This window comes from Balaenoptera borealis (genome assembly GCF_965194805.1).
Source record: "Balaenoptera borealis genome assembly, chromosome: 2".
Classification (NCBI taxonomy): domain Eukaryota; kingdom Metazoa; phylum Chordata; class Mammalia; order Artiodactyla; family Balaenopteridae; genus Balaenoptera; species Balaenoptera borealis.
In genome coordinates this window covers 43,029,597-43,056,446 of record NC_138867.1, presented here as the reverse complement: position 1 = coordinate 43,056,446, position 26,850 = coordinate 43,029,597, and the positions used below count along the sequence as shown (strand labels likewise).

The 26,850-nt window shown below is 38.3% G+C and overlaps 1 protein-coding gene across 1 annotated transcript in view; it reads left to right on the top strand.

Annotated features, from left to right (window-relative positions):
* The window catches only part of ARL15 (ARF like GTPase 15), a 538,502-nt gene that overhangs the window by 494,515 nt on the left and 17,137 nt on the right, over positions 1–26,850 (top strand). The window contains exon 9 of the transcript XR_014241859.1: positions 1,643–26,850. This exon is cut by the window's right edge and continues 17,137 nt beyond it. The gene's annotated coding sequence lies outside the window, so the exon portion shown is untranslated. The remainder of the gene's footprint in view (positions 1–1,642) is intronic.

Genomic DNA, 26,850 nt, shown 5'->3' with positions numbered 1-26,850 from the left:
GTCTCGTAAGCCGATTGCTATGTTCCTTCTAGCTAGCAAGAATTCTGTAACCCACTGGATTTCCCCTTAGATTTGAGCCCATTAACATCCAAGACCAAGATCTGGGCTTCATTACTGTTTTCTTTTTTTTTTTTTTGGCCAGAGCTTCTTGGTATGATTTTTTTCCCCTTTAAACTTACTATTTGTTTTTTTCCTGTGTTTATAGTTTTTGGTTTTACTGCACCTAAGCATTTATCCTAAGCAATCTCAAATCCTTTCAGGAAGTAGGTGAATTTAAAAATTATGTGAAGTAGCTTGATATCATTTTGGTCATGGGCTCCGAAGTCATGCCCAGGTACTGACATATTCGTTCCAGTGCTTGAAGTGACCTTACCAATAGACATCATGCTGTCTCTCATGTAAGTGGAGTGAATGTACAGGAAGTATCTGGATGAAAATGGAAACATGTTGAAACCACTTCTTTTGCTTTAATTCCCCCCCACCAAAAACAAAATCTAAGACAACATGACCCTGTCCTGTGTGCATTAGGTGAGCCAGACAACCTTCCGCAGGAGGCCCACACACAGGAGGGCCTTTGGTTTAGTCCTGGAACTGCTGCCAGCCGATGAGGGGCTTTACCTCCTTTGGCAATTCTGCTTCTCTGTCTCACTTCCTGACCCAGACTTCTGTTCAGAAAGGAATCCCTTATTCCTGCTTGCTTCCCAACAGGCTGCTCTGCCTGCTCAATTGTTGAAAGATGTAAGGCTTTGTGATTTGCTGCATCTCGGGGCATCTCTGAGGCAGTTCTTCTGACCACCCTGCTTGCAGCGGCCCTGCTTCCTCTCCCCTCCAGCCGCTGTTCTGCTGTCCTGCTGTCATCCCCGCCGTACACAGCCAGACGAGCAGTCTCTTTGCAGTGAGCGTCCATCCTTTCAGTGTCGGTAGGCTGGCTGCATTCCAGGACCTGGGTAGACCGATACAAGAGAGCAAGCTTGGGAACCGAATGTTGGCAGCGGGATGGCATCAACACAGAGCCCTTCACTAGTGACCATCAAGGGAGGGTGATAGGAGCATCTCCCTCCATGGATGACCTTTTAATTCTCAGTCTCTGTAAGTGCTTTGCCATCGGGGAACCTTGTGTGACAGTGTCCTCTAAAGGCACATGTTTTCTTCAAGAGTCTGTTGTTTGCAGACTCAGAATGTTCTTACTAGCCCTACAAGCCTGTGGCTCCTGGCAACCTGGACCCAGACCCTAGATATTCCAAAAACAGCGATTATAGAACGAAGAAAGCAAAGAAGCTGATACCGACAAAGCAGACAGTTTGAGGTACGTGTTAAGCTTCAGAGTAAGGAATGTGGATAGCAGAGAAGAAAGATGGCAACTTAAGCTTTCCTAGCCTGTCTGTCAGGACGAACTGAGAGTGATGACATTCCTTTCTTTACGAAACTGGCACAAGGAAAATTTTGGAGGGGAAACTGGAAGCTACGTCACAGATCCTGGGCTGGAGTAGGAGCTCAGAGCCTGTAATCCCAGGACTTTCTGCAAGTGAGAGGCAGAGAAGGCATTTTGGTAGTGCCTGTTCACAGAAGACAGGAATGAGGAACAGAACAGGGCATGGTGAGATACATGCAATTGACGCTTGTCATTTTTTGGCTACTGTAGGACATGAACCACCTTTCTGTGTTTGAGGAATTCGCTTCCTGAAGGCTGGAAGACCCCATTTGCGAGCCCTCGTTGCAGCAGGAGTTTGGGTGTGTGACCTGGGGTAGGTTCCTAAGATGCATCCTCCCACCTTTTGAACAGAAAACCAGAGTCACAAAGAAGCAGAAGCAGGAAGACACCACTTGGTGACGGTGGTAGCAGTAGCACCAACATCCACTTTCTGTGTTCCCTGGGGGCGGCAGGAGGGTCTCGGTGGACCGAGTTTACGCTCCTGCCTGCTCCGAGCCCAGCGTTCTTGACGAGGTTGTCGGTTCCCTCGTATCCTTTGAAAACAGTTCCTTTTCTGCTTAAGTCAGCCATAGTTCCTGTCGCTTGCAAAGTGAGGCTTCGGGTGAGGTGACACCAGCACTCCTCACCTCACATATACAACGGTTTGAATCAAATTCTGATTTACAACATTGGGCTCTTGATGTGCACATCCCGGCTCTGAGGTCCAGCCTGGTCTGTTTGAAGGGAAAGAGAGAGGGGTGAAGCAGAAGACTGGGTGGAGGCGGGGACACGTGTTCTGGTCAGAGAACAAGAAAGTGGCAGGACTACTCAGGGTCCAACCCAGGGAGGGCTTGAGAAAGTTGGGGTCTGTGGGCCTGGCTGGGGGGCAAGTTCCCGGCTGTCAGATTCAGGAGGTTGGGGGTGAGGGATTACCCTCAGGAGGCCCACACTGGTTGAATGGGCCAACCCTGGGTTAATAGAGAAAAGCAGACCACTTCTCTAGATGAAGAAAGAAATGTGTTAAAATCCTTCACCCTAGTAGAGAAAGGCAAAACTCTATAAAAGAACATATTCTCTTCTTCCCTCCACTTAAGGGATTAAAATTGGTGACTGGGGTTTAGCACATTAAAGCAGAAGTCACGCAATCCTCCACTGAGAGAATCTTCCCAACTCCCCTTCAATCCAGAGCTGCTTGTGTGCACGCATTGGGACCTAAACAATCTAATAGTGCCAGATGACTCCCAGGGAGGCAAATTAATTAGCCATTTCTCCAAAGGTATTATATTCCAGTTGGGGTTAAAAGTCAGGGAAGTTCTCTGGCATAGTAAGGAGCCAAGGAGGCAAGGCTTTGTTGAATTGGGAACTGGCTCAAATTATGGCACAGCCTGCAGGCTGAGCTACATTTGGGAGTTTGGTTTTAGACTAGGGATAGGCGCTTGGCTACCCAGTAACTTGAATGAATCCTCTAGCTACATATTCAGCCCTCCCGTATTTAGAAGAGTGGCCCAGGCTTTTGGGAGAGCATGACAGGGACTTACGGCTTTTCTAGAGGAGGGTAGATGAATTTGTTCATCCCTTCATCCATTCGTCTACTCATTAAATAAATATTAAACACTTTATGTGCCAGGCACTGTGCCTGGACCTTTCTCCCTGTGATAATTGAGATAATTTTCGTATTTAACCCACATAATAACCCTGAGATAGGTACGTTGGCTATGGCCATTTTACAGATAAGGAAATGGAAGCAATTTGTCCAAAGAGAGGGTATCAAGAGGCATAGCTGTTGCTGGCACTGTCAGTGCTTCTTTGTGGGAGATCTCTGCCTCACAAGAGGGAGTTTGACTGGTGGAAAAAGAAGGCCCCCCTATATACTTCCTCGGTCATCAGTAAGGATCGGGGTTGGTTTTGCATTCCTAAAAAGTCACATGAAGTTCTTGGGCACTTCCAAAGAGGCAGCCTGTCAAGTAAAAGAGAAGATGTGGGGTTGTGTGGAGTACGGATGGAGTAATCTCCACCAAACGATGGGAATATACCAGCTCATAAGGATTTGCCCGCTGAGCTTCAAGTCTACTGAATACCTTTCCCCCTCTCTAAAGGGATGAAAACATATAAATGGAACTCTCTTGATGTTCTTAAGTGAAATAAATGATGCTATGAAACAGCAGATGTATATGAGCATTTTCTTTCCAGTGAAGAGCTCCAGAAATATTGTCTTCACTTAACATAGTTGAATAAATATGTGCTGGTAGAATTTTTTTCTAAGCCAGATACCCTGAAGTATTTTAGTTGTCCACCTCCAACTTCCTTGCTCCTGGACAATGTTGACCTCTGGGTTACTTTGGCTGTTTATGTTCCCCTGAAATTATGTTTTTGCAGTTTCTTTTATTATAGTTTGGCTGCATTGCCTGTCCAGTGATAGACGTGATGTTCTTACTGGAACTAATATAAGTTATGGCCCTAGGACCAGCAAAATCCACTCCTGTTTTTTTCCCCACAGACTTCTTCCTAGAGGAGAGAAAGGAATTGTTGTTGTAGTTTGTTTGTGTTTAACAACCAGTGCTTGTTCACATATACTTAGGTTCATAAATTTGTTCATCATTACTACCTGCTCCTTCCTCCTTGGTTCAATTTCCTTCTTAGAGAAAGACATGCATTAGTGGTTCTTTTGGAAAACAGTTCTCAAACTTTGCCTGAAAGTGTATTCATTTCACTTCAGTCTTGAATGAAAGTGTATTCATTTCACTTCAGTCAGAATTTTTAGATTAATATATTTCATCAGCATTTTAAAGATATTATTCCCTTATCTCCTGGCTTTTCATTATGAGCACATCCATATCAGTGATCTGTGGTGTGTGTGTGTGTATAGAAATTCACCATGCCTAGGTTGTAGAAATATTGCTATAACAGGAGTTTCAGTTTCCAGGACTCCTTTTAACAGTAACTTCTCATGGAAGCTCTCCCCTAGATCCTTAGGCAAATTTCTTGCTACTTCTCTAGGTTAGTGGATAGACCTCTTCTGATCATTCTTTGCCAGAGAAGGCAGCCTTTCCAGGGTTGAAGGGTTTCAGTTCTAGACCTCTATCATTTGCAAGTTCATGGTCCCAGGTATTCCCACATGGGCATTAACACCACCTCATCCCAGCCATGACCAACAACTCTAGCTAAGTTCCTCTTTCATTTCTGGCTCAGAATTTACTTTGCTCCTCCTCACTCAACTAGGTAGTTAATATTTTTGTTTTCTGGTTTTATTTTTTTTGGCTTGATTATATGTTTATAGTTGAAGAGGAGTTTATATTACCTCAATCCATATGTTGTGGAAACTGAAAATTCCATAATTGAGTTTGTATGAGTCTTACCTCTTCCTCATACCTATTATCCAAACTATTCCTGAAATTCCTAAATCTCTATGAAGTATTTCTAGGTTGTTCAAAGGGGACATAATAATAATAAGTCACTAATAATTAGTGAGCATTATGGACCAGGCCCTAGTCTAAGCACTATACCTAGTCCATGTAAAAAAATTCTACCAGAGAATTAAAAATTCTCTTATTCATACTGTTATTATCCTGTTTTTCAGATGAAGACAGTGAGTCAATGGAAGGACAGACAACTTTTCCAGGGTCGCACAGCTACTGAGTGACGGCAGCTGGTATTCAAATCCAGGTCTGTGTGATGCCAGAGCTTATGATCTTAACCATGGGGCTTTGTTGCCTGGTGCCCTGTCTATGCCTTGTTAGACTGGCCATAGCTTTTCTCCCTTCTCTCAGCCAACTCACCCTTGCTCTACTCTATGCTCCTATGATCCCCTATGGTCATTGCTCCACTCCATGATCTCCACAGAGGAGATTCCTAGTGTGCTTTTGTGTTTGCTTTTTTTCTCTTTGATAACAATGAGAAAATTAGAGATGATCTTTAACGTTCTTTCCAACTCGGACACTCTATATTGTGGTATATCATCCATCTACTTGCTCACTTAAAATTTTTCCCACTTATCCTTAGTGTGATTGCCTTTTTTTTTCTTTTCTTTTTTGCTTCTTGGATTGTAAACTTATGAGGTGCTGGGATGACAGGGAAAAGCTGGGAAAGTTCTGTACTCATGAGAGCATGATAACTAGGGCTGAGCAAGACTGCAAGCCCATTGATGAGATAAATGAAATGGGTTGAAGTTGAAGTTCTTATGTAAGCCACATCTGCCCTTAAAGTTCTAAGCAAAGTTGGATACTCTTTATGGGTGGGGTTGAAGATGAAGATGAGAGTAGAAGAAACTTCAGAGAGCATATGCCTTTTTCTAAGCACTTCTTCCCAGTAAGTGTTTAGGCACAACAGAGAAGGCAGCTTAGAAAATCTTGGGAAACAATAGGTTTATGTGGAAATAATTTGGAAGTTATTTTTTATGTATGTATTATTATTTTATTAATAATTATATATTATTATTATTATTATGTATTATTTTTATGTATAATCATGCCACCTATCAACTAGATACTAAGCTCTCTTTTTATTCAATAGCATCCTAATTTGGGCCATTCATATGGGATGTTTTGGGGAACTAAATGAAGCATGTGTAGCTGTCCACTTTGTGAGATTCAGTCTAAATTAGCAGTGTGCATGGACAATAGAAAACAAGAAAACTTTCTGTGTGTAGCAGCCTGTGGTGATGAGAACATGTGGCACGTGAAATAACACAAAAATATTACTATAGCTTTGAGAGAATAAACACTACTTATTCTTTTCAATATCATGGGTATTTTCCTCTCCCATTACTAAGGAAACTTTTCTTTTCCCTGGAAAATAGACGTAATTCTTTTTTCTTTGATTTAAGTCTATTTCTAAGACATTGGAAGTAAGATCAAGATTTAGTTTCATAAGAACATAGCAGGCAGGGCTTTAAGCATTTAATAAGCATCTCAAACCTAAATACTCTTGTTATTGTAGCTCTGTTGTGAACTGAATTGTGTTCCCACCCCCTAAATTCATATGTTGAAGCTCTAACTCTCAGTGTGACTGCATTTGGAGATACGGCCTTTAAGGAGGTAATTATGGATAAGATGAGGTCATAAGGATGGGGCCGTGATCCAACAGGACTGATGTCCTTCTAAGAAGAGAAAAAGACACCATGAGCCCATGCACAGGGAAAAGGCCATGTGAGGGCATGGTGAGAAAGCAGCCATCTGCAAGCTAAGGAGAGAGATCTCACCAGAAACCAACCCCACAGGCACCTTGATCTTGGACTTCCAGCCTCTAGAACTAATAGAAAATAAATTTCTGCCATGCCACCCAGTCTGTGGTATTTTGTTATAGGACCCCTAGCTGACTAATACAAGCCCCTTTCCTTTTTATTCCAAAGGATTTTATCAATTAATGCATAACATTTTACCTAAATAAGCAAAATACAATTCAAGCAAGTAAACACTGAAAAGGAACTGCTCCACCAATCAGCCTGAACTATTCATACCACAGATTTGCTCTTGTGACAGAATGTATCAACACTGTAGCCAGATATGCTGAAAAGCACTTCAGTTATTCCTCTATTTTAAAAATCACATGGAAAGCCTTCTTCACTGAGCAAGTATTATTCTAAAAGGGTTAAAATGATAAATTTAAACAATTTTCAACATTTGTAGAAATTAAAATAATAAGTCACTGAGAATCGTTTAACAAATTAAAAAAAATTTTTTTAATTTAATTTTTATTTATTTATTTATTTTTGGCTGTGTTGGGTCTTCATTGCTGCGCGTGGGCTTTCTCTAGTTGCGGTGAGCGGGGGCCACTCTTCATCGCGGTGCGCGTGCTTCTCATTGCAGTGGCTTCTCTTGTTGTGGAGCACGGGCTTTAGGCACACAGGCTTCAGTAGTTGTGGCTCGCGGGCTCTAGAGCGCAGGCTCTGTAGTTGTGGTGCACGGGTTTAGTTGCTCTGCAGCATATGGGATCTTCCCAGACCAGGGCTCGAACCCGTGTCCCCTGCATTGGCAGGCGGATTCTTAACCACTGCACCACCAGGGAAGTCCTAAAATTTTATAAAAACAGGTGGGTGTTCTTTTCTTCATGTAGGGACTGGTCCATTGTACCAGTGAGGAAAGCTGCTTTTAAGTGCATATATTTGAATAGTAACTTTTTGAGCAAGAACCCGATTTCTAACTTGTCCTTGGTCATGGACATCAGATCTAACATATGTATAGACATTTATATTTCCCCTCCCAATATCGGAGACATTTAGATTCTGTCCAGTCAGTTTACCACTAAGGGACTTTTTTCACCATAGGTCAACACTTGCCTATTCTTCAGAATGTTGAACCATTCCAACTCCCCACCCCTGCCCCAGGGAATGTGATTTGCTTTTCATTAAGTATAGCCAGGAAAATAAAAACTCTAATTTCTTTGTTCTAAGACCAGAATGGGACTTGGTGCTGGTTCTGTGTAGCTAGAATTGAGTACTTGCCGATAACTCGTTCTTAGTAAATTATCTGTGGGGTAGATGTACTTCCATGTGGGAACACCACATTTGCATGAAGGAGGAAATGCTTTCCTTTTTGTAAAGAACAGGAAGATTCCATCTTAATCAGAAATTGTCTTCAGCTTGGGGTTGCTTTTTCCCATCAGCTCTCTGCGCTGGTTAGTGCCCTGTGGCGGGAGCTACCGTCTGTCCCAACCGTGCTCCTACTTCTCCTCATTTGCACTCTACCTCCTGATCCCCCTGGTTGTGCCTCGGCTTCTCCTTGAGGGCTGGCTCTCAGTAACTCTGTCATAGTTCTCTTTATTGCTTCTGAGACACCTACAAGATGCTCCTGGATCAAGAATTCACAATACTAACTGATATAATCCTTGACTCCAAGGGCGGATGGGTTACACCTAATGGTCTCCAAGGCCTGAGCCAATTGGAAAAAAAATGACATTTCTGACCTTTTGGAGTGTTTCTACTCTCCAGGGGACTGACCAGTCCGATGACACGGTCTGCCTCTTGCCTCTGTAATTTGTTCACAATGCAGTATCACCAAATCTAGCTTGGAGGTGGCCACCCTTTCCTCGAAGAAAGGTCTTTTATTTTGCTTTGTGACACACCGCCTATGGCGGGGGGTGAGTTTGAACACACGTTCTAAATAAACACAGATAACTAGTTCTATATAATAAGTAGAAACTAGATTTTCCATCAACATTCATGAATAAGGGGACAGATGTGTGGTATGATTTGCAAAGTGTTTTAAAAATCTGCTTAAACAAATTGCCTACACCCCTAAACATGCCGCTCTGCTTACCCCAGTGCCTGAAATTCCACCGTGAGTTATTAGCTTAGGAAACAGACTGGACTGTCAGAAGCCAGCCCAGGCTGGGGTACTTTGGACTGTCAAGATTGACCGGAAAGTGGCTGAGCAGATGTTTTTTGTTTTTTGTTTTCCTGGTGAGAGGGGTTGGAATAAGGTTAGTTTGGGGAGAAAGTAGGTAGGTAGGTAGGTAAGTGGTAAAGAGAAGGGAAGGCTGACAAAAGAGAAGATGAAAGGGTGTCACCAGGGCTAGATTATGATCTTTCAGAGGCTTAAGCACTGGAAATAAAAGTAAAAACAATATTTGACTGTAAAACACAAACATATGTATGCTGAAATTAAAATGTCTATACATTTCTATAAATATTTCTATATATTTTCTATAAAATTACTGTTTCTATATATCCCGATTGCAACATTCTGGATAAGTTCATCAGAGCTGAACTTATTTCATTTTCCCTGGCCCTCCCTGGCTGATGCCCTGTTCAGGACTGGGTCTGCCTGGTTGACATTCCTGAAGGGGAGTATGTCTGCTGATGTGCAGGGCCACGGCTTAGGGTTGCACAGGCTGTGCACTGCACAACAGCAGGGGGCCCCAGTCACAAAGAGCCTATGATGAGAATGGCTGCCCCTGGAGCTATGCAACTCGCGGCCCCTGGGAAGCAGGCACTGTTGGAGAATGACTAGTGCTAAACAAAGCATGGCCAGAGGACTCTGCCTGGAATCACATGTTAAAATGCAGATTCCTACAGCATGAGACAGGGTAGAGGGATAGGAGAGCTGGAATTTCTATTTTAAAATAAACATTACAGTTAATTCTTGAGCATACTGGCAAAACATGCTAACTACCTTTAGGTGAAGTTACTGTATGCTGCTTCCCCTCTGCCTCTAAGGAAAGCTCCAAATGAGAGAGGCCTGAGCTTCTGCTCTGAAGGGCAGGTCAGGCATGGCCTGCCCCAGCATCTGGTCAACCCACTGCAGCCGTTGGACGTTCTGTCCTAAGCCACGGAAGCATGGAGCCCTTGTCAAAGACGTGTCAGCAGAAGCTCTGGAAAACAGGGTTTCCAGATCTGGGCCTCAGTTCCAGTTCTGTCTCTAATTAGCTGTGTGTACTAGTTAAATTCATAAATTTTTTCTAGACAAGTTTTCTTGTATGCTTGATGAGGGCATAAGTCAGAATACATTTTCCAGACCTTGATCTAAACCATCTCTTTTTTATAAGTTATGAGAGTGAAAAAAGCACATGGTACAGGTCCACAATTCAGAAACTCCTGGGGCCAAATAGGTTTTGAAATTTAGAATTTGTTGTTGTTTTGAAGTGTAATAGGATGCATATATTATATATTACATAGTACCTTCAGTAGGGTCTGGGGGCAGCACCCAGAAATCAAATACATTCATTATTCCTGAAGCAAAATGTGTGAATATTTGCACTAGAGGAATCTTTCTATGTGGGGCTGGTGAGATGAGTTACAGAGAATGAAACGTTAGGGTTTGGCAGAGGGCACTGGTCAGACCGTTTTCACCCTAGTGTTCGTGCCCCCGGTCCTGTTCCAGGCATAATGTTCCATCTCTCCTCCTTCCCCTCTGTCTCTGTGCTTGAATCTCTCCCTCTGTAAAGCTAAGAAAGTCATTCTACCTGCTGATAAAATTGCGTAAATAAAAGCAAATTGAATTTTTCAGAAAAGGGATTCTTATTATTTTCCTGAAAGGTTAGCTTATTTTGCCACTAATTTTAGCCTATATGGGTTACTAAGAAGAGTTAAGCAAAGCAGGGGCCTGGGGGGACCTCCCTTTGCACTTAAAGTATGTGTTTGTTGCGAGTGAATCCAGATTCAACAATTCTAGAATGAAACAGAAACGCTTAGTTTCCATGAACTCACTCACTCACCTTCCCCACAGGCCAGGAAATTCTGCTTATGATATTGAAAGAGTGCTGGCCAGAGAGGTTTGCCCTCCTCCTGATCCTAAACTGGGCTATGATTCTCTGGGGCCACGGAAGCAAATCACTGGTTCTAGAATTGAAACTCTGCAAAAGCAGCATAACTCAGCTTCAAGCCGCAACTCTAAGTAGAAGCTACAAGCTAAGCTAAACTATGAGTGGCACAGAAACGTTCGATAATTTTTCAGTCTCATTGAGATGGTGTTTCTTTTCAATTTGGTACTTACGTGACAAAAATGCGATTCTCAAGTTAAATTATTTGTAACCATCAGTGTCAGATGTTTACAGCACGATCTAATGCTTCTGCCACCTAGGTCCCAGTTAACATTTGCTGGAGTCTTTCAAATTTATCATGAAAAGTATTATTCGTGAATGGTTATATTTTATCAGGGAATGAGGATTGGTATAGGAAGGGGAGACTGAAATGACAGTTTTCTTTTCTTTTTAGTAGTAAATTCCAGAGAACTCACTTACCTTCTCACCACTGCCAGACATGACAAGACTTCTAAAATGGAAAAAATTCTCTCTGTGGTTTCAGAGCAGCCATTCTTAACTCTCCTTCACTGACTAACTTAATTAGATTTTCCTTAAAAAGAATTGCTCTGGGCTAAATATTTGCATGCCAAGTTTCAGCCTTGAGCATATTTTCACTGTGAAATTATTAACCTCTGAGAAAACTAATAGAATCTTAATTATACTGACACTACCAGGAAATGCCATAATAGTCTTTGATCCTGCTTTCTATTTGTCACTTTGTTGGTTTTGGTTTATATTTATTTCAACCAAGATCATTAAATCAGAACCTTGTGAACACCCCACTCACAAAAAACCACAGTCACAACATAGGTAAAGAATCTTTCATGCAGTGATACTAAAATGCTCTATAAATAAATTTTAAAACTTTGAAGTTCCTCAATTTATCCATCACTGAAAGATATTTCCTAGTGAAGTGGAAAAATTATCAAATTACCATTTTTTAGGATACTTGGGTGGGGTAGTGATTTAAAAAAAAAACAGTAACTCTGATTTTGAAAATCATTCTTTGCTTTTTTTTTTTTTTAATGGCCACAGCTGGGCAAATCTGCTCATGAAATTCCTTTAAACAATTGCATGACTTTGGGTAAGCCAGTGACCTTAGATTTCTATCGTGAAGGTGTTTTCCAGTTCTAACAGGTGACCATGGAGCTATGGTACTGTTTTATATCTTTCCACCTCTAGGATTGGGCTGTATAGATCCTGAAGAAGAAAATCTGTGTAATCCTACTTATAGTAGATGTTTCCCTTCTTTTGTGAAAGTCTTTATGGTGGTACCACCATGATGTACTCTTGCTAAAAATGTTGAACCTGAATATTACCCAACCTAAGGTCAAATCTCAGTTTATAAGAAATATGGAAAACCAAGGAAGGAAATAAACATCACCATTTGGAAGCAATGAGACAAATCCAGAATGTGGACAGTCTATTTGAAAACTGACCTGGACTTTTCAATAATTCATAATACACATAACATAAATTTTATGCTCATTACATTTTATTCTGCTTCCTATGTAGATACAGAACAAGTACCATTATAACTTGTGGTTCTGGAAACAAGTGGTTTCCTTGAGACCCTTTCAGGAAATCTATTAAGTCAAACTCTTTTCATAATAAAAATATTATTTGCCTTTTTCACTGTGTTGTTATTTGCACTGATGGTACAAAAACAATGGAGGGAAATTGCTGTTTGACAAAGTGTTAAAATAGATTTCCCATATAGTGAAGCATATTCAAACATTGTCACAATTAGCAATTTTTTTAAACACACTTTTTGTACCATCTGTAAATAAAATAAAATTATATATTTTCTTTTCCATTTTTAAAGTAAGCATGTATTCTTAAAATTACAAAAAATAACATAGAAAAGAAATCATCTGTTAGACTAAATTCTCTAAAAACTGACTCAGATTCACAGTGATAAGCAGAAGAAAATTATGAAATCAATTTGTACTGCAACTTCCATTTTTTTCAAGAAAAGATACAATGATTGGCAAAGGAATTAGTCTAATTATGCTTCAAAGAATGTCAGTTTAGTTATGGTTTTTCTTTAAAATTTTAATTCAGTTTATTTAAACTAAAAAAAGAAAAACATTTCACCCATTTCTCCCACCCCTTTCCCCCAGCCTCTTGCAACCACCAATTTCTTTTCTGTATCTTTGGGTTTTGTTTGTTTTTGTTTTCAGCTTTCATATATAAGAGAGATCATACAGTTTTTTTCTCTGACTTATTTTACTTAGCATAATACCCTTGAAATCCAACCGTGTTGTCAGTGGCAAGATTTCTTTCTTTTTGATGGCTGAGTAGTATTCCTCTGTGTGTGTGTGTGTGTGTGTGTGTGTGTGTGTGTGTGTGTGTGTGTGTGTGTGTGTGTATTGCAATTTCTTTATCTATTCATCCATTGTTGGATACTTAGGGTGTTTCCATATCTTGGCTATTGTGAATAATGTTGCAGTGAACATGGGGATACATATCTTTTCTCTTTTTTTTTTGCCTATTAAGTGTTTTATTTTATAAGATTATATTCTATTGGCTGAAGATCAAAAGTTCAGTTTTACCATTATTTCTAACAATTTTATAGAGTTAATTTAATTAAAAATATGCTACTTTTTATATTCCTTTTTATGGTTTTTTTTTTTGATATGGACCATTTTTAAAGTCTTTATTGAATTTGTTGCAATATTGCTTCTGTTTTATGTTCTGTTTTTTTTTTGGCTGTGAGGCCCTGTGCTATACAGTAGGTCCTTGTTGGTTATCTATTTTATATATAGTAGAATGTATCTGTTAATCCCAAATTCCCAATTTATCCCTCCACTCCCTTTCCCTTTTGGTAACCATAAGTTTGTTTTCTATGTGTCTATTTCTGTTTTGTTAAATAAGTTCATTTGTAATTTTTTTACATTACACATGTAAGAGATATCATATATTTGTCTTTCCACCTGTTTGTGTCATCTTCAATTTCTTTCATCAGTGTCTCATACTTTTCAGAGTACAGGTCTTTTGCCTCCTTAGGTAGGTTTATTCCTATGTATTTTATTCTTTTTGATGTGATGATAAACGGGATTGTTTTCTTTATTTCTCTTTCTGATATTTCGTAGTTAGTGTATAGAAATGCAACAGATTTCTGTATATTAATCTTGTATCCTTCAACTTTACCAAATTCATTGATGCGCTCTAGTAGTTTTCTGGTAGTGTCTTTAGGATTTTCTATGTACAGTACCATATCATCTGCAAACAGTGACAGTTTTACTTTTTCCTTTCCAATTTGGATTCCTTTATTTGATTTTCTGATTGCTGTGGCTCGGACTTCCAAAACTATGTTGAATAAAAGTGACAAGTGTGGACATCCTTGTCTTGTCCCTGATCTTAGAGGAAATGCTTTCAGCCTTTCACCATTGACTATGATGTTAGCTGTGGGTTGGTCACATATGGCCTTTATTATGTTGAGGTAGGTTCCCTCTATGCCTGCTTTCTGGAGAGTTTTTAATCATAAATGGATGTTGAATTTTATCAAAAGATATTTTCTGCATCTATTGAGATGATCATATGGTTTTTATTCTTCAGTTTGTTAATGTGGTATATCATGTTGGTTGATTTATGGATACTGAAAAATACTTGCATCCCTGGGATAAATCTCACTTGTTCATGATGTATAATCCTTTTAATGTATTGTTGAATTCTGTTTGCTAGTATTTTGTTGAGGATTTTTGCATCTATGTTCATCAGTGATATTGGTCTGTAATTTTCTTTTTTTGTGATATCTTTGTCTGGTTTTGGTATCAGGATGATTGTGACTTCATAGAATGAGTTTGGAAGTGTTCTTTCCTCTGCAGTTTTTTGGAATAGTTTCAGAAGGACAAGTGTTAGCTCTTCTCCAAATGTTTGGTAGTATTCACCTGTGAAGCCATCTGGTCCTGGACTTTTGTTTTTTGGGAGTTTTTAATTACTGCTTCAATTTCAGTACTGGTAATTGCTCTGTTCATATTTTCTATTTCTTCCTGGTTCAGTCTTGGGAGATTGTACCTTTCTAAGAATTTGTCCATTTCTTCTTGGTTGTCCATTTTATGGGCATATAGTTGCTTGCAGTAGTCTCTTATGGTCCTTTGCATTTCTGTGGTGTTGGTTATAACTTTATTTTTCATTTCTGATTTTATTGATTTCAGCCCTCTCCCTTTTTTTCTTAATGATTCTGGCTAAAGGTTTATCAGTTTTATTTCTCTTTTCAAAGAACTAGCTTTTAGTTTCATTGATCTTTTCTATTGCTTTTTAAAAATTTTTAAATAATTTTAAACTTACACAGAAGCTGCAAGAATAACATTAATACAAAGGATATCCATATATTCATTATGTAAATTCAACTGATTAACATTTTATCCCGTTTTGTTTATCACTTCCTCCTTCCCTGTACACACACACACACACACACACACACACACACACACACACACACGCATATGGTTGTGTATGTGTAAGGGATGGCAAGGGAGGAAGAAAGAGACTGGTTGATTGTTTCTGAACCTTCATTCCTAAGTAGTTCAATCTGTATTCCCCACAAATATGGATATTCTCTTTCACTACCATAGTACATATGTCAACATTAGTAAATTTAAACTTAATTAAAATATTTTTACCTAATCTATCTGTATTCCAGTTCTATCAAATTGATAATAATACCCTTTATAACATTTTTCACATTTTTCTAGTTCCTTAAGATAGAAAGTTAGGTTATTGATTTGAGATATTTCTACTTTTGTAATGTAGGCATTTATAGCTATAAATTTCCCTTTGAACTCTGCGTTAGCTGCCTCCCATACATTTGGCACACTGTGTTTTTATTTTTATTCAGCTCTAAATGTTTTCTAATTTCCCTTGTTCTGTTTTTGATCTATGGGTTATTTAAATGCGTGTTGTTTAATTTCCACATATTTGTGGATTTCCCAAATTTTCTTGTGCTGTTGATTTGTAATTTAATTCCACTGTGGTCAAAGAACATTCTTGGTATGGTTTCAATCCTTTTAAATTGAGTCTTGTTTTATGGCCTAACATATGGTCTATCTTGGAAGATATTCCATGTGCACTTGACTAGAATTTGCATTCTATTTTTGTTGGTAAAGTGTTATACAGATGTTAGTTAGGTCTGGTTGGTTGATAATGTTGTTCAAGTCTTTTATATCCTTGCTAATTCTCTGTCTTGTTGTTCTACCCGTTATCAAGATTAAAGTATTGATGTCTCCAAATATTGTTGAATTATCTATTTTTCCCTTCAATTCTGTCAGCTTTTGCTTCATGTATTTTAGATCTTTGTTGTCAGACAAATAATATATATTTGTTGTTTTATCTTCCCAATTAATTGATCCTTTATAAAATGTTTTTCTTTTTCTCTAGTAACAGTTTTCACCTTAAAGTCTATTTTGTCTGAGAGTTGGATAGCCAATCCAGTTCACTTATACCTACTGTTTACTTGGTATTTCTTTTTTCATTTCTTTGGTTTCAAACTTCATGTATTTTTAAAGCTGAAGTGTGTCTTTTATAACATCATATAGTTGGAACCTGTTTTTTTATTCAGTCTGATAATCTCTGCTTTTTCTTTAGAGTGTTTAACTCATTCACATTTTTTTAAATTGGGATATAGTTGTTTTACTAACTCATTCACATTTAATGCTATTATTGACATAGTTGGATTTATGTATGCCATTTTGCTATTTGTTTTCTGTAGTTCTCATGTCTTTTTGTTCCTCTATCCCTCCTTTATTGCTTTCTTTTATATTATGTGGTTATTTTCTAGTGTACCATTTTAATTCATTTATTCATTTAAAAAACATATTCTGACTCATTTTGTTAATGGTTGCTCTATGGCTCTGCCATATATTTTACTTACAAAATACTTTACTTATTTATCATTCTGGTACTCCTCACTTCTTTCCATAGATTCAAGTTACTGACCAGTGTCATTTCCTTGCTCCAGTGTAACTTCATTCTCTGCCCCCTCCTTTGTTCTATTTTGTCATATATATTACATCTTTATACAATGCCAAAAATACAATTTTATAATTTTTGTCTTCGTATTAAAAATCAGTTAAGATAAAAAGGGAGAAAAAAATTATACTGCATTTTGTAATTACTTTCAAAATTACCTTTACTGGTGCTCTTTGTTACTTTGTGTAGATTTGAAATACAATCTGGCGTCACTTCCTTTCAGCCTGGGGAACTGTCTTTAATATTTGTTTCTTTTTTTTGAGGCAAAAAATGTTTATTAACTTCAGAATTGAGTTTAGTTTTGTTTTCTGGTGTTTTTCCAGTTTTATGGAGATTTAATTGACATATGGCACTATATAACTGTAAGGCATATAGCATGATGATTTGACTTACACATATTGTGAAATGATCACCACAGTAAGTCTAGTTAACATTCATCATCTCATATAGATACCAAAAACGGAGGAAAAAAGTATTTTTTCCTTGTGATGAGGACTCAGGATTAACTCTCTTAACAACTTACATGTGTATCACATAGGAGTGTTAACTATAGTCATAATGTTATATGTTACATCCATAGTACTTATTTATCTTATAACTGGAAGTTTGTACCTTTTGACCACCTTCAGCAATTCCCTCTACACCGTGCCTCTGGTAACCAGAAAATCTGATCTTTCTTTCTATGAGTTTGGTTTGTCTGTCTGTCTTTCTTTTTTAAAGATTCCACATTTAAGTGAGATCATAAAGTATATGTCTTTCTCTGTCTGACTCATTTCACTTAGCATAATACCCTCAAGGTTAATCCTTGGCACAAATGGCAGGATTTCCCCCCTTTTTATGGCTGAATAATATTCCATTGTGTATATATCCCACCAGTTCTTTATCCATTCATCCATCTATGGACACTTAGGTTGCTTCCATGTCTTGGCTATTATAAGTAGTGCTGCTATGAACATTGGGGTGCATGTATCTTTTCAAATTAGAGTTTTCTCTGGATATATGCCCAGGAGTGGTATTGGAGGATCATATGGAAACTCTATTTTTAGTGTTTTGAGGAGCCTCCATACTATTCTCCATAGTGGCTGCACCAATTACAATCCCACCAACAGTGCACAAGGGTTTTCTTTTCTCCACATCCTTGCCAGAATTTATCTCATGCATTTTTGATGCTAAGTATTCCAACAAGCATGAGTTGTTACCTCATTGTGGTTTTGATTTGCATTTCCCTCATGTCCAGTGATGTTGGGCATCCTTTTGGGTACTCATTTTCCATTCATATATCTTTGGGAAAATGTCTGTTCAGGGCCTTTGCCCATTTTTTAATTGGATTATTGGGGGGCGTTGTTTGTTTTGTTACTATTGAGTTGTATGAGTTCTTTATATATTTTGGATATTAACCCTTCAGACATATAGTTTACAAATGTATTTTTTTCCCATTCCTTAGGTCGACTTTTCATTTTTCTGATCATTTCTTCTGCTGTGCAGAAGCTTTTCAGTTTGATATAGTCCCACTTGTTTATTTTAGATTTTGTCACTTGTGCTTTAGGTATCATATCCAAAAATTTGTTGCCAAGACCTATGTCAAGGAGCTTTTCCCCTATGTTTTCTTCTGGGAGTTTTATGGTTTATGGTTTTGTGAGTGATGTAAGACAAGTGTATAGTTTTATTCTTTTATACATGACTATCCAATTTTCCCAGCACCATTTATTGAATAGACTGTCTTTTCTCCACTGAATATTCTTGGATCCCTTGTCAAATATTGGTTGACCATATAGGCCTGGGTTTATTTCTCGTCTCTAAATTCTGTTCCATTGGTTTGTCTGTTTTTATGCCAGTATCATAGTGTTTTAATTACTCTAGCTTTATAATACAGCTAGAATGAAACCAGGACCTGTGATGCCTCCCTCTTTGTTTTCTTTCTCAGGATTGCTTTGACTATTGAGGGTCTTTTGTGATTCCATATACATTTTAGGATTGTTTTTCTACTTTTGTAAAAAATGCCATTGGAATCTTGATAGGGATTGTAGAATCTATAGATGACTTTTGGTAGAATTAACATTTTAATAATATTAATTCTTCCAGTCCATGAACACAGGATACCTTTCCATTTATTTTCATCTACTTTAATTTATTTCATCAACATCTTGTAGTTTTCAGTGTACAGATCTTTCACCTCCTTGGTTAAATTTATTTCTAAGTATTTAATTTTTTTGATGCTATTGTAAAAGAGTTAATTTTACTTCTTTTTCAGATAATTTGTTGTTAGCATATAGAAATGCTACAATTTTTGCATGTTAATTTTGTATCCTGTAACTTTACTGAATTCATTTGTTAGACCTAACAGTTTTCTGGTGGTATCTTTGGGGTTTTATATATATATAATCATGTCCTCTGGAAATAGAGCCAATATTACTATTTCCTTTTCAATTCTGATATCTTTTATGTCTTTTTCTTGCTGATTGCTCTAGCTAAGACTTCTAGTACTATGTTAAATGTGATGAGAGAGGGCACCCTTTTCTTGTTCCTGATCTTAGAGGAAAATGCCTTCAACCTTTCGCCATTGAGTATGATGGTACCTGTGGGCTTGTCACATGTGGCCCTTATTTATGTTGAGTTATATTCCTTCCATTCCTAATTTGGTAAGAGGTTTTTGTTTTATCATGAACGAATGTTGAATTTTGTCAAATGCTTTTTCTGTGTCTATTGGGGTGACTACATAATTTTTTTCTTTCATTGTATTAATGTGATGTATCACATTGATTGATTTGTGTATGTTGAACCATCCTTGCATCCCAGGGATAAATTCCATTTGATCATGGTGAATGACCCTTTTAATCTGCTGCTGAATTTGGTTTGTTAGAATTTTATAGAGAATTTTTTCACCTATATTCATTAGGGATATTGGCCTGTAGTTTTCTTTTCTGGTAGTATCCTTATCTGGCTTTTGGTATTAGGGTAATGCTGGCCTCATAAAATGAGTTTGGGAGTGTTCCCTCCTCTTTGATTTTTTGGAAGAGTTTGAGAAGGATTGGCATTAATTCTTCTCTAAATCTTTTGTAAAATTCACCAATGGAATGTTCTGATCCTGGGCTTTTTTTCCTTGGGAGATTTTTGATTACTGATTCAACCTCCTTACTAATAATTGGCCTGTCCAGATTTTCTATTTCTTCCTGATTTAGTTTTGGTAGCTTGTATGTTTCTAAGAATTTTTCCATTTCTTCCAGGTTGTCTAGTTTGTTGGCATATAGTTGTTCATAGTTGCCTCTTTTGTATAACTGTGGTATCAGTTGTAATGCCTCCTTCTTCATTTATCATTTTGTTGATTTGGGTCCTCTCTCTTTTTCCCTTGGTTAGCCTAGCTAAAAGTTTGTCAATTTTATCTTTTCGAAGAACCAACTCTTAGTCTTGTTAGTATTTTCTATTGTTTTCCTGTTCTCTATTTCATTTATTTCTGCCCTAAAATTTATTATTTCCTTTCTTCTACTAACCTTGGGTTCAGTTTGTTCTTATTCTTCTAGTTCCCAAGCCAGAGTTAGGTTGTTTATTTGAGATCTTTCTTGTTCCTTAATGGAGGCATTTATCGCTATGGACTTCCCTCTTAGAACTGCTTTTGCTGCATCCCCAAAGATTTGGTATGTTGTGTTTCCATTTCCATTAGTCTCAAGATACTTTTTTATTCCCCTTTAATTTTTTAAAAAAATTTGTTGTTTGTTCAGGAGAGTCTTGTTTATTTCCATGTATTCTTAAATGTTCCCATTTTCCTTTTATTATTGATTTCTTGTTTCATACCATTATGGTCTGAGAACATACTTGGTATGATTTCAATCTTCCTGAATTTACTAAGACTTGTTTTGTGGCTTGACATATGGTCTATCCTAGAAAATGTTCCTTGTGCAGTTGAGAAGAATGTGTATTCTGCTGTTGTTGGATGGAATATTCTGTATATATCCTTTAGGTGTGTATATATCCTTTAGGTCCATGTAATCTACAGTGTTCATATTTGCTTTTCCCTAATTGATTGCATATCTCTTTGGATGATCTATTCATTGTTGAGAGTGGGTTATTAAAGTCCCCAACTATTATTGTATTGCTGTTTATTTCTCCTTTTAGCTGTGTTAGTTTTTGCTTTATACAGCTGACCCTTGAACAACATGGGTTTGAACTGCGAGGGTCTATTTACACACAGATTTTTTTCAATAGTAATACTACAGTACTACAGTATCTGCAGTTGGTTGAATACATGGATATGGAACTGTCAATATGGAGGAATCATGGATACAGAGGAACTACTTATATGGAGGGCCATCTATAAATTGTACATGGATTTTCAACTGCATGGCGGGTCTAACCCCTATGTAGTTCAAGGACCAAATGTATATTTAAATGCTCCAAGTTGGACACATAAATATTTAAAACTGTCATATATTTTTGATAGATGACCCCTTTATCATTATATAGTGACCTTCTTTGTCCCTTTTTGCCATTTTTAAAGTCTATTTTGTCTAAGTATAGCTACTCTTGCTTTTTTTAGGTTACTATTTCTTTTTTTAATTAATTAATTAATTAATTAATTTATTTATTTATGGCTGTGTTGGGTCTTCGTTTCTGTGCAAGGGCTTTCTCCAGTTGCGGCAAGCGGGGGCCACTCTTCATCGCGGTGTGCGGGCCTCTCACTATCGCGACCTCTCTTGTTGCGGAGCACGGGCTCCAGACACGCAGGCTCAGTAATTGTGGCTCATGGGCCTAGTTGCTCCGCTGCATGTGGGATCTTCCCAGACCAGGGCTCGGACCCGTGTCCCCTGCATTGGCAGGCAGATTCTTAACCACTGCGCCACCAGAGAAGCCTGGTTACTATTTCTTGAAATATTTTTCTATCCCTTCACTCTCAGTCTCAAAATACTGTATCTTTAAAGCTAAAGTAAGTCTCTTGTAGGCAGCATATCATAAGATCTTCCTGTTTAATCCATTCAGCCATTTTATGTCCTTTGATTGGAGAATTTAATCCATTTATATTTAATGTAATTATTGATAGGTAGGGACTTACTTTTGCCATTTCATAATTGTTTTCTGGCCATTTTATAGATTCATTATTCCTTGTTTCTTATCTTTCTATCTCTTTTTTGTGTTTTGATATATTTTGCTATCACTATGCTTGAATTATTTATCATGTTCTTTTCTGTAATTACTACAGATTTTTCCTGTATGATTATCATGAGGTTTACATAAAATATTTTAAAATTATGGCACCCTATTTTAAACTGATAACAATCTTTGACTTCAGTAAGATTCCTAAACTATACTAACTTCTCCCCCTCACATTTTAGGTTATTGATGTTAGCGTTTACATATTTTTTATATTGTGTAACTAATATCAGATTTTTGTATTTATGGTTATGTTTCTTTTTAACTTCTAAACTTTAGTTTTAAATGAATTATGCACCACCATTACTATATTATAGAATCTAACTTTGACTATATATTTACCATTACCAGTGAGTTTTATGCTACCTTTTTATGTTTTTATGATGTTAATTAGTGTCCTTTTACTTCCACACAACACCCTTTAACATTTCTTGTAAGGCAGGTCTAGTGGTGATGAACTCCCTCAGTTTTAGTTTTTTTGGAAAGTCTTTCTCTCCTTTATTTCCAAAGGACATCTTTGCTGAGAACAGAATTCTTCATTGACATTTTTCCCCCCAATATTTTGAATATGTCATCCTGTTCTCTCATGGCCCAAAACATTTCTCTTGAGAAAGCTACCCATAGTCTTATGGGTGTCCTATTATACTAATTTTCTCTCTTTTGCTGCTTTCAAAATTCTTTCTTTGTCTTTTTACTTTTGATAATTTAATTATAATGTATCTCAATGTAGTCCTATTTGGGTTGAACTTATTTGGAATTCTTTGGTCCTCATGGATCTTGGTGTCCATTTCTCTTCCCAGGTTTGAGATATTTTCATCCATTTTTGCTTTAAGTATACTTTCTCTCCTGTTCTGTTTCTCTTCTCCTTCTGGAATTCCCATAATGTGGATATTATTTCTTTTGATTGTGTCCTGTAAGTCCTACAGGCTTTCTTCACTCTTTTTTATTCTTTTTTCTGTGTGGTCCTCTGACTGGATAATTTCCCATGTCCTTTCTCTAGATCATTAATTCTTTCTTCTGCATGGCTGAGTCTGATTTTGAAGCACTTTATTGAATTCTTTGGTTCAGTCATCATCTTTTCCAGCTCTAAGATTTGTTTGTTTTTGCTTTAATGGTTTCTATTTCTTTTTGAACTCATTTTGTTCATGCATTGTTTTCCTAATTTTATTTTGTTGTCTGTGTGTTGTTGTAGTTCACTAAACTTCTTCAAGAGGATTATTCTCAGTTCTTTGTCTGACAGTTCATAGATTTCCATTTCTTTAGGGTCAGTTATTGGAGCTTTATTTGATTTCTTTGGTGGTGTGATGTTTACCAGATTTTTTCGTGATCCTTGATTCCTTACATTGTATTTCACATTTCAGTGAGGGGGTCTCCTCTTCCAGACTTTATAGGTTTCCTTTGGCAGAGACAGTTCTTCACCAGTCAGTTCAGTTTGGGTTTCTGGATGTGTCTGCTGGTAAAGTCCTTGGCAGGAGGGGGCTTGCTATCAGGGTCTATTTTGGGGTGAGATCACTGCCCAAGCTCTGAGGTTAGGAAGGAGGTGCCACTGGCTGAGAACAGTTGGATAGGACTGCTGGTTTATTTCCTTGGCTAAGCAAGGCTGTAGGATGGTCTTTGCAGTTGCCTGGGTTCTTTGGTCAGGCTTGCTAGATGGTCAGGACTGGGTACTACCTTCAGCAGTAAAGTACTATGAATTAGCTTCTCTGTCCTGATGGGGTAGCAGGACAGGCCCCAGGGCCTATCCAGCCCATTGTTCGGAGACCCAAATTAGGCAAAACTGTGCACTGAGTTCTCTGGCCAAAGAGGACCACCAGTTTTGCGCAGACAGGGAAATCCATGGGCTATGTTCTCTTGTTAAAGTTTCACTGTAAGCAGGGCTATTAGATGGGCTACATAGCTTCCCAAGTACCCTGGTTAGGTTCCCTGCTTGAGCAAGCTGAAAACTATATTCAGTAATGGGTGGGGCTACACATTAGTTTCCTAGCCAGGCACAGCAGGGGAAACAGCTCCAATTCAGAAAGGTTTTTTGTTTGTGGTCTTGACTCAAGCTGACCAATGCCCCAAGTAATCTGGCCAAACGAGGGCACTGGTTTGGCTCTGCAAACTATCAGTTCTGCCTGCTGAACTCCCTGCTTGAGCATTGCTGGGCTATAGAGTTTTCCAGCTGTTCTGGACAGGCTTTCCGGTTGGCCAGGTCTAGGAGCTTCACTCAGCAGTGTGTAGGCCTATGAATTAGCTTCCCTGCCTGGGTGGATTAAGGGAACCCTCTAAGCCCAGCACTGGCTTTGCTCTGCGGGTAATCAGCTCTGCCTGCCAGACTCTCTGCTTGAGTGTTACTGGGCTATGTAGCTTCCAGGTGTTCTTGCCAGCCTTTCTAGTCAGATGGAGCCAGGAGCTACACTCAGCAGTTAGCGGGGTTATGACTTAGCTCCACTGGCTGGGTGGAAGCAGACCAAGCTCCAGGGCTAGCAAGTCTCTTCATTTGGGGACCCAAATCAGGCAGACCAGAACCCTGCTGAGTTCCCTGGTCAGACTGTGTCACTGACTTGGTTCTACAGATGAACAAAGCCACTAGCTGGGACCACTACCTGGGTGCTATAGGTAGAAACTTGATCTGCCAAGATCCAAGTGCTGCTTGTTACAAGCCCCTCCCCACTTCTCCATCACCATCAGATTCCCAGTGGTCAAGACCCACAGATTCCCCCATAATCTTTATGAGACAGTACTGGAGTGAGGTCTCCCAAGAAGTGATCCACAGTGCTAGGGTAGCTGGATGTCAACCCTACACTCTCTTTTCCCACTGGAGGAGCCATAGGTTGAGGGGAGACCTCTCAGCATGGTTCTGCACCAGCCTGGGAAAGGAGCAGTGTGGTCAGCATGTAACCCTCCTATTACCTTTCTAATGCTGTCCATCTTTTTCTCTGTGATGCAGGGGGTGCTTCAACCTCACCACTGTGTTCTAGGATTTCTCAGTGGTGTCTTGTCCATGAATATTTGTTAGTTGTTTTTCCTGTGAAGCAGAGCAAAGTCAAGAATAACCTATGCTCCCATCATTGTGACATTACTTCCTCTAATATTTCTTTTAAAGCACATCTGATAGCAATGGATTCTGTGTCTTTGTTTATCTGGGAATATCTTTGTTTTCATATTTGGAAGATGGTTTTGCTGTATGTAGGATTTTTTTTTTCTCTCAGCACATTAAATATGTCATTCCACTGTATTATGGCCTCCATAAGTTGTTTTATTTTTTTAAATAGGAAATCAGCTGTTAATCTTATTGTGGTCTCTTTGTATCTGATGTATTGTCTCTTGGTCTCATGGTTTCTCTTTTTGTCTTTCAACAATGGCCTATGATGTGTCTAAGTTTGATTTTGTTTTGTTTTTTTCCTTTTCTATCCTACTTGGATTTTGTTGAGCTTCTTGTTGTTTAGATTGGTTTTTTAATCAAATTTGAGAAATGATCAGCCATTATTATTTTGAATATTTTTCTCTGCTATTGTGGTAGGTAAAATAATGCACCCTCCAACCACTACCACCCCACAGACATCCATGTCATAATCTATGGAACCTATGAATATATTACCTCACATGGAAAAGGAGACTTTGCCGATGTGATCAAAATTAAAGACCTTGAGATGAGGAGATTATTTTAGATTATTCAGATGGGCCCAACCTAATAACAAGTGCTAAAAAGAACCTTTCCTGGCTGAGGTCAATGTTGGAATGAGATGTGACTACAAAAGATGATCAGAGAGATGCAATGTTGCTGGCTTTCAAGAGGATGGGGGCCATCAGTTGAGAAATGTGGGCATCCATAGAGGCTGGGAAAGGAAAGGAAACAGATTTTCCCCTAGAGTCTCCAGAAAGGAATGCAGCCCTGCCAACACCTTGATTAGCCCATTGAGACCCATGTTAGACTCTAACCTCCAGAATTATAAAATAGTGAGTCAGTGAATGAGTGAGTGAATGAATGAATGAATAAAAGTCTGTGTTGTTTTAAGCCACTAAGTTTGTGGTAATTTGTTGTGGCACCAATAGTAAACCAATATTGCTCCTTTCTCTTCTTCTGGTACTTCCATTATGTATATATTGATATGCTTAATGGTGACTCACAGATCTCTGATTTTTTTTCATTCTTTTTAATTTCTGCTCTTCAAATTGGATAATCTCTATTAATCTATCTTCAAGTTCCCTGATCTCTTCTGCCAGCTAAAATCTAGTTTTGAGCCCCTCTAGTGAGTCTTTCATTTTAGTTATTGTACTTTTTAATTCTAGTATTTCTGCTTAATTTTTTAAAAATAATTCTATCTCTATTAATATTCTCTATTTGGTGAGTCATTGTTATCATACTTTCATTTAATGGATTAAATATGGATTCCTTTTATTTTTGGAGCATATTTGTAGTAGTTGCTTTGAGGTGCACCCAAAAGTAATATTTATTGACTGATTTTTTCCCCTGTGTGTGGGGCATACTTCCCTGTTTCTTTTCATGTCTCATAATTTTTGTTGTTGTTTAACTGGATATTTCAGATAATATAGCAACTCTCAGTTCTTAATCTGTGTCCGCACTCCAGGCTTGTTGCCATTTTTTGTTTCTTTCTTTAGTGATTTGATTGAACAAACTTTGTGAAGTCTGTTTCCTCTGCAGTGTGCAGTCTCTGATGTATGTCACTACTCGTTTGTTTTCCTTCTTTATTTTTAGGCTTCCTAGGCATCACCCCTGAGTCAGCATAGCTCAGTGTTCAATGATTGATCAGAGGTTGTTTTAAGCCCCCTGAGCCTTTAATGCCTCCACTTTTTGTTGGTGGATCTGTGTATAGTGTTGGGAATGCTTTCAAAGTTCAGGAGTCAAAGTTACAAGTCTGCCCCATGTTCAGTCAGGAACTAGCAACCTCTCTTGTTACTTAGATGCAGTCTTGCTCATATATACAACTTTTCAAATGACCAGGGATGCCTGTGGTCTTAGCAAGGCCTTTTTTTTGGCTATCTCTTTCCCTGGATCTCCCTCTTAAATTTCTGATACAGTAAGTCCCCTACATATGAACAAGTTCTGTTCCGATAGCACGTTCATTTGTCCAATTTGTTCA